At 44.2% G+C, this 7,925-nt stretch overlaps 1 protein-coding gene across 2 annotated transcripts in view; it reads left to right on the forward strand.

The window, feature by feature from the left end:
* The window catches only part of LOC147014130 (zinc finger BED domain-containing protein 5-like), a 90,381-nt gene that overhangs the window by 58,887 nt on the left and 23,569 nt on the right, over positions 1 to 7,925 (forward strand). For both annotated transcript variants that reach the window (XM_085851825.1, XM_085851826.1), the window contains exon 5: positions 1,440 to 1,565. The gene's annotated coding sequence lies outside the window, so the exon portion shown is untranslated. The remainder of the gene's footprint in view (positions 1 to 1,439; positions 1,566 to 7,925) is intronic.

Here is a 7,925-nt window from a genome sequence, read left to right on the forward strand (position 1 = left end):
CTGGGTATTCTGAAATGACGATGAAATCACCAGGCCATGGAGCAATCACTCACTTCGGAAACGCTTCATCAGTCGCTCACATTGTGCTTCCGAAAGCGTCCCTGTGGAGGTAAAAGTGATTCTCACGTATTCGTTTCCTGCGCTGGAAATGAATTTTCTACTTGCGATTTCACACATCCTGACTTACTGCTAATTGCAGCACAACTTGGAACACTTCTCAGCATGCACCTCATCATTAATCACGTGATTAACAGTCCACTATGTGTCGGAAAACGGCACTGAGTCCTTTTGTTTGAGATTTACTCTAAATGACACACCATGGCAGTGAAACTGAGGGTACTTAGGGCAAATAGTTATGATAATTGCGACAGTTATGGCAATTTTTTTCTTTGGCATATATGAGTACATCAGGGAGAGCGTGATTAAAACAAGGCTAGGAAAAATATTTGCATATATAATTAACCCCCTGCTAGTCAAATAAACTGCATAAAGCTACGCAATATAACCCATTTGCTGTGTCAAACCTGATCTATAGATCAGATCATGAACCACGCTCTATACAGACTTGCAGGGCCGGATTTTAGGCATGGGCAAGCTGGACAGTTTCCCAGGGGCCTCCACAACCAGGGGGCCTCCACATATTTCATGAAAAAAAATTGTAAGGAATAATGTATTTGTGAGTGCCTGAATGGTAGTTGGTCGTTAGTGGAACAGATATAAGATATTCATCGATAACAGATGTAAGATATTCATCTTATCTCATTCTCTATTTTATATAGAAGTTCAGATTCTTTGTTCTTGAAAAATATACTTTATGGATGACTATAAATATGTCTTGTCACCTTTTTAGTATTCTAACGTAGGGTGGGCCTCCACTACTGAAGGCTGCCCAGGGGACACCACATGTCTAAATCCGGCCCTGATACAGAGGGTCCCACCCTCGATACAGAGGGTCGTGGTGCGACGGTGCTGCCGAAGCTGTTTTTCTATGGCTGAGGGTACAATCCTGGATGGGTCGCCACTCCAACACATGAAGTCAGGGGAGTTATTTGGAATTTGGTGAAGGTGCCGGCAATAGCTCGCTTACTCTTCACGAAGGGCCATGGAATCTTTCATCTCTACCAACTTGTGCTGAGGGTTGATGGAGTGCCATCGTGATCAGTCAATGTGTGCCGTCCCTCGGATGGACGTTGAACGGGAATTCAAATCTGCCGCCATTAGTTGGTGGATGTTAAAGACCACACGGTGTCCTTTGTGAAGAGTAGGTGAGCTGCCGTCGGCACCCTGAACAAAATCCAAATTCCTGCACTAACGACTGCTGGGAGGGCAATGGCAAATCACCCCGTGCCTTGCCAAGAAACTGCTTCAGCAGCACCAACGCTCTGTAACAGAGTCTACATATCTTTTCCAAGGTTGACCTCGTTTGTGTGTACCATCAGATTCCCGTGGATCCAGATGACATCCCAAAGACAGCAGTCACCACACCTTGCAGCCTGTTCGAATTCCTTCGGATGTCATTCAGCCTACGCAATGCGGCACAAACTTTTCAACGTTTTATCAATCAGGTACTCTGGGGATTAAACCTCTGCTACATGTTGTAACGTGTCGACCTCAAGGCACTGCAGTGAGTGCACCGGTAACCTGGAGGGCGTCACGGCAGAAAATAAATAAAGACAATGATGTGCCCTTCGTGTTGTTTTAATGGTGAAACCAACATGCAAGAGGAGACAGAAGGGTAACGTTATAATAAATATTTATTAATCCCTCATGTCTACCTTAAGCACAATAATATTAATGAAATGTAACAATTTATGACTTTCTGAAGAATCCACAAATTATATAAGTATGAACGTTACATACAGCAATGCAGCAGCATGATAACTCATGACTCTCGACGTGGCAAATCATCTTAGTGAATCCCCAAATCACCGAAGCAGAGAGAAGAACCCGAGTCAGCCATTAGAGCTGCACCACAGATAATGAAGATGGGAACTCCAAGCTGAAAATGATGATGAGGTTGGAGGGACAACTAAGCTCCGAGGGCAAGCACCGGTCAACACGCTGAGTGCCTTCTCAAAATGGCGCATAAATCGCCCAAAATGATGCCAACGAGGGAATACAAAGAGCAGAGTTTATATTGCCCCTGAGTTGACAAGTGCAAGTGCAATGTCCGACAACTAGGTCCAACGAATCATCGAGGGAGTTCAGAGGGGAGAAGGTTACCTCAAAGGGTAGATGTACGATGATAAGCTGAATCTCCTCCACAGATCTGCACACAATGGGTTAAAGTTGAGTCGTTACGGCTGCAGAATTGATGAGTCACTGAAACCCTCACAGGTTCGCATACAGAGGACTCCGATTCCTCCTTCACTGTGTATGTCGGTTTTAAAATATATGCATCACTTAAAACAGAGCATGGTAGTGCCAGAGAAGTTCCAAAGCCTTCTTGCTCTCCTCATCATCCTTATCTCTCTCTCCTTCCGTTCTCAAACTTCCCTTGCCTCTTCGCTCCTTGGGTTGTTGTTGGTTGTGTTGTTGTCAAATGTAACCTTTTCCAAGCACAATTAAATGAATATACTTTTCTGTAACAGTCTTATTCTTCTTCTTTTAACTTCTCCCGTTAGGGGTCGCCACAGCGGATCATCCATCTCTATTTCGCTCTGTCCTCCACATCTTCCATTATCACTCCAACCACCCGCATGTCCGCCCTCACCACATCCATAAACCTCCTCTTCTCCTCCTACTTGGCGGCTCCATCCTCAGCATTCTTCTCCCGATATACCCCGCTTCCCTCCTGTGCACATGTCCAAACCATCTCAATCTTGCCTCTCTCACTTTGTCTCCAAACCGTCCTACCTGCGCTGTCCCTCTAATATACTCATTTCTAATCCTGTCCACCCTCGTCACTCCCAATGAGAATCGCAGCATCTTTAACTCTGCCACCTCCAGCTCCGCTTCCTGTCTTTTTGTCAGCGTCACCGCCGCCGCCGCCTGTTCTGTAATAGTGTATATAGATGATATTCTAATCACCAGCACAACTGCAAAAAAAACCATCAGGAACACCTCCTTCTCCTTCACCCATTGCAGGACTTCAACATCAGCATCAATCCCGCAAAGCACATATTTAGCATTCTGGAGTTTAATTTCCTCGGCCAGGCATCCGTCTGCTCGAGGACAAGGCGCAGATTATTCCAGATTTCCCGTTACCACCATCTCAATGCAAACGGAAAGAGTTTTTAGGCCTCGTCAACTTTTACCATCAATTTATTCCAAACGCAGTCACAACACCACAGCCAAGTGAATGAGTTATACTCACAACTGATAAGCACCCTGAAGTGTTTCATTGTTCGGAGCCAACCTTGTCAGCCTTCCACGCCATCAAAGACGCACTGGCCAATGCCTCCCTCCTGATTCATCCGAAGCCAGAGGTGCTATCAAGCCTGATGCCACACATGTCTGAGGTCACAGTGGGTACGGCCCTTCACCAGTTCATCAAAGCAGATTGGCATTCACTGGCCTTTTCGAAAATGCAAAAACAAACGGAGTGCAAGTACAGTGCCTTCGATGTGTACCTCGCCATGAAGCACTTCCACCACTTCTTTGAGGTCAGCCCATTCTCTGTCCTGACTGACCACACACCTTTAATTTTCGTTTTGTCCACCCATTCTGATTGTCAATCTCCTTGTATGCTTAGCCAACTCAGTTATATCTTGCAATTCACCATCGACATCCGGCACATCAAAGGAATCACTAACTTTTGCTCTCTCACACATTGAGGGATTGGTGTTGTCTTCTACCAACGCAGCCACAACACCACAGTTCATTGATTAGAATGCACTTGAAAGCCATGCAGTGGGAGGGCAGGGAACTCCACTGTCTATAGTCTGAAACTGGTTTGCTTGCATTTCACGACGTACTACTCCCAGGGACAAGCACTACCCTTGTGTGTGATGCATCGATAAGACAGTCACGCCTTTTTGTTCTTGCAGCATTCTGTCATACAGTCGACACTTTTCAATCACTTGCGCACCTGAGTATTCAAGCAATCCAGCGACTTCTCACCAGGCGCTACATCTGGCTACACATCAACGCCGACGTGAACCGTTGGGCCAAGCAGTGTCTTAAATGTCAACGCTCCAAGATCCAACGTCATACTGTTGCAACACTCGGTAGTTTTTCAACACCATCTGACTTGTGTTGACCACTTCACCCATTGACTAGAAGCTGCACCGATAGCTGACATCATTGCACCTACCATTGCCAGGGCCTTTGTCCACACCTGGATCACATGTTTTGGTGTTCCATCAAGCATCACTACGGATCGTGGTAGCCAGTTCGAATTGGCTCTATTTCATGAGCTGACTCAACTTCTGGGCACTGACCATATGCAAACCACTACTTACCATCCAGCAGCGAATAGTATGGTGGAGAATTTCCACTGGCAAATCAAGTCTTTCCTGAAAGCACATGACAACCACGCACTGGGCGGATGTCGTACCGACAATCCTGCTTGGTGCGCGAGCTGCTCTAAAAGTCAACCTTGGATGTTCTACAGCAGAGCTAGTGTACGGTGCCCCACTTCTCCTCTCAAAAATTATTCTCAGCATCTGATTACACCATTCCCGAAGCCACCAACTATGCCAGCCAACCTCGTTCGGCCATGCAGGACTTCTAGGTGACACCGACACATACACCTTAATCACACCCATTTTTTTTATTTTCCTCAACCTTATTTCGGACTTTGCAAAGTTCTACAATGCTCTAATAAGACCTTCATACTTAATACTAGCAGGGGTACCCTGGTGATATTCTAATCTTATTGGCATTTTGAAGAAAATTTTGTTTTTGTGGGGGCCGAAAACACTTCCCTCCACCCACTAAGGAATGGGGTCAGAGATTATTTAAGATTACCTTTCACATAGCTACAAAGGCTTCAGCATTTTAGAGTATAGAGTAATTTTCAAAAAACAAATTCAACCTCTTTTCAAAATTTTTTTGGCCGAAAACTCTCGTTGGCACTCACTGATGAACCTCTGAAACTTTGACGAATATCTGTTCAGCCATCTCTGAAAACAATGGTGACACACAAACAGACACACAAACGGCCCTCTTAAAGTGTAGATAGTAGGATGAAGAGTAATGGACGCGTTGGGCAGATACAGGCACTGTCTAGCCTGTTCGAATCCTGACACAGCTATAAACTGTCATCCTGGTGTTACTCAGACATGGTGACACATCAATGTGTGTGCCATCCCTCGAACGAACAAAGGAGAAGGGCCCGTCTTGGGAGCCAGAATCACTGGTTGGTAGACGTTAAATATCCCAACAGATTCCTGGTTTCAAACTGTCTCTCACAACTGTTCCAGGAAATGTCTATGCCTGTGAAACGTGGTTCAGCCGACGGTTTTATCGTGTGTGATTTAGATGAAACAAAACCAAATCAAACATATGTGCTGGCCAACACACAAACCTTTCGCCCTCATTTGCGACCAACATGGCAGCACTTGGTGGGACACTGAGAGCGACGACTGAACAAGTATTCCGAAGAATCGAGACAACTGCAGAGTGAGGGGAAGGAGGATGAAGGTTACCAGGAGATGGCGCTTTGGCTCTTCATGAAGAATTGCAATTGAAGACATAGAATCTACAAAGCGAAAATGAAGGCTTGAGATGACCCATGGCTTTTCATTCATCTCTTATTGTTCTTTGTATAAATTAATGAATGAATAAATCCGACATCTTGTTCACAAGGTTTATGAACTATTTGGCATCTGTCAATTTTAGCTGTTTATAGTTATCCGATAGAACAACTTGCTTTATTTTAAACATCTCTATCATATCACCTCATAATGATCACCATGAGGTTGAACTGTATTTTGTTTGAATGTTCTCATAATGAGACACTCTAATGTTTTTGTCAACAAAGTTAAGATAATGAAAGGTATGGATAAAATAAGTGCAGATGAATTATTCAAGAGTCGACAGTGATAGGACCAGAGGCCAGAGCCTGAGAGTAAAGAAGAGGAGAGTTAAGACAGTAGTAACGCAGGGAACTTTCACTCAGAGAGTACTTAATGTATGGAATGGTCTCCCTGGAAAGGTGGTGGTAGCAGAAACAGTAGATAAGTTTAAATTAGAATTAGATAGGTACCTGGAAGTTATGGAGATAGAGGGGTATGGGGATGTTGGCAGGACTTTTATGTAGCTAGAGTATGGATGGGTGATTGTGTGCATCTGTCTGTAGGGGTTTTGTCAAGGGGTGGTGTGTGGTTGATGTTTTATGTTTCTCACCAAAGAACCACCTCCGCCCAACCCCCCCCCCCCGGAAACAACAACAAAAAATACAAGAAAATTAAATTTTGCATTTTTCTTTTTTTCGATCCTCGTGGAGGATCTCTAAGTCTTCCTCACGTTGTTGTTCTTGTGGACTTTTTTTTGTTTCACAGCCTACAGTTTTCATCGAAACTTCCTGAAACTTGGCGTATATATGTAAAAATACCCTGCGCAGACAGTAACCATCTCCGATTTTGAAAATTCCTCCTACAAAAAAAGTTATGACGTCAAAATATCTCCGCTAATGGAAATCGCCTTAAAAATTATCTCCGAAACTAGGCAAGCTTTTTGAATTCTGTTTGCGGGAAACAAACAGGGCATTAGCAGAGATGAATTACCGCACATATGATACATCACTATGACGTCACATCAGTTTTATGACGTCATTCCTATTTTTTGACATTTTTTGTTTCACAACCCAGAGTTTTCATCGGATCTTCGTGAAACTTGCCATGTATATGCAGAAAGCCCACGCGCAGGCAGTAACCATCTCCGATTTTGGAAATTCTTCCTAGAAAAAAAGTTGACATCATAATATCGCCGCTAATAGAAATCGCCTATACCATTATCTCCAAAACTAGGCAAGCTGTTTGAATTTTGTTTGCGGGAATCAAGCCGGGCATTAGCACAGATAATTTATCGCAAACCTGATACATCACAATGACGTCATATTCGTTTTTATGACGTCATCATTAAGAGGATGAGGATCTTAGCTCATTCGAGCTTGTTAATATAAATTGGTGTGGTCTGGGCACAATGGATTGAATGGCCTCTTCCTCTGCATCCAATTTCCTTGTGTATCCCTCAGGTGAACGTTATTTACTGGGTGTGGGTGACCCATTTGTCGCTTGGTGGACGTTAAAAATCCCACGTTGTCTTTGTGCGAAGAGTAGGTGAGTCGTCATTGCGGGTACCCTGAACAAATTACAAATTTCTGCTCAAACATAAAGGGGGGGGGCACTGCATCGGCAGCATGGGCGTGCTCCCGGTCATGAACCAATCCAGGAGGCACGTGCTGCACACAAATGAATGAATTAATGAACCAAAGTATGAAGGCACATTTTTCTCCTAATTCTTCATCATATAATTTCATTGTGGCAATTGCAGTATCAGATTAGACTGTTGTTATATGATATTCCCTCGAATATCTTATAGCACCAGATTCGAACCAAACGGTTCAGGTGGCTGGCTTCAGGTCTTTTGCTCTTGAGTTTGAGCCCCTGGTGGGCTCTTGAAATAACATCAGGTGGGTTGACTCAGCCTGTCATCCAGCTAAGTGGTAACAGGGGCACTGCATTCCAGAAAATGATGCTGGCAGCCTCAAACATCATATGAAACAAGAAGTGTCAGAATAATGAATTTAGCGAGCCATTCCACCCTGACTTGATATCACGTAAATCTATTTCACTGAGCACATAAAAACACACACACACACACACACACACACACACACACACACACACACACACACACACACACACACACACACACACACACACACACACACACACACACACACACACACACACCCCGAATGATATAGTCATGGGAAAGACTACTCCTTGCTTTCCTCATGAACAAGGAACCACATG

Source organism: Eptatretus burgeri, chromosome 13 (genome assembly GCF_056783735.1).
Source record: "Eptatretus burgeri isolate ZD-2024b chromosome 13, Ebu_testis_v1, whole genome shotgun sequence".
Taxonomy (NCBI): Eukaryota; Metazoa; Chordata; class Myxini; order Myxiniformes; family Myxinidae; genus Eptatretus; species Eptatretus burgeri.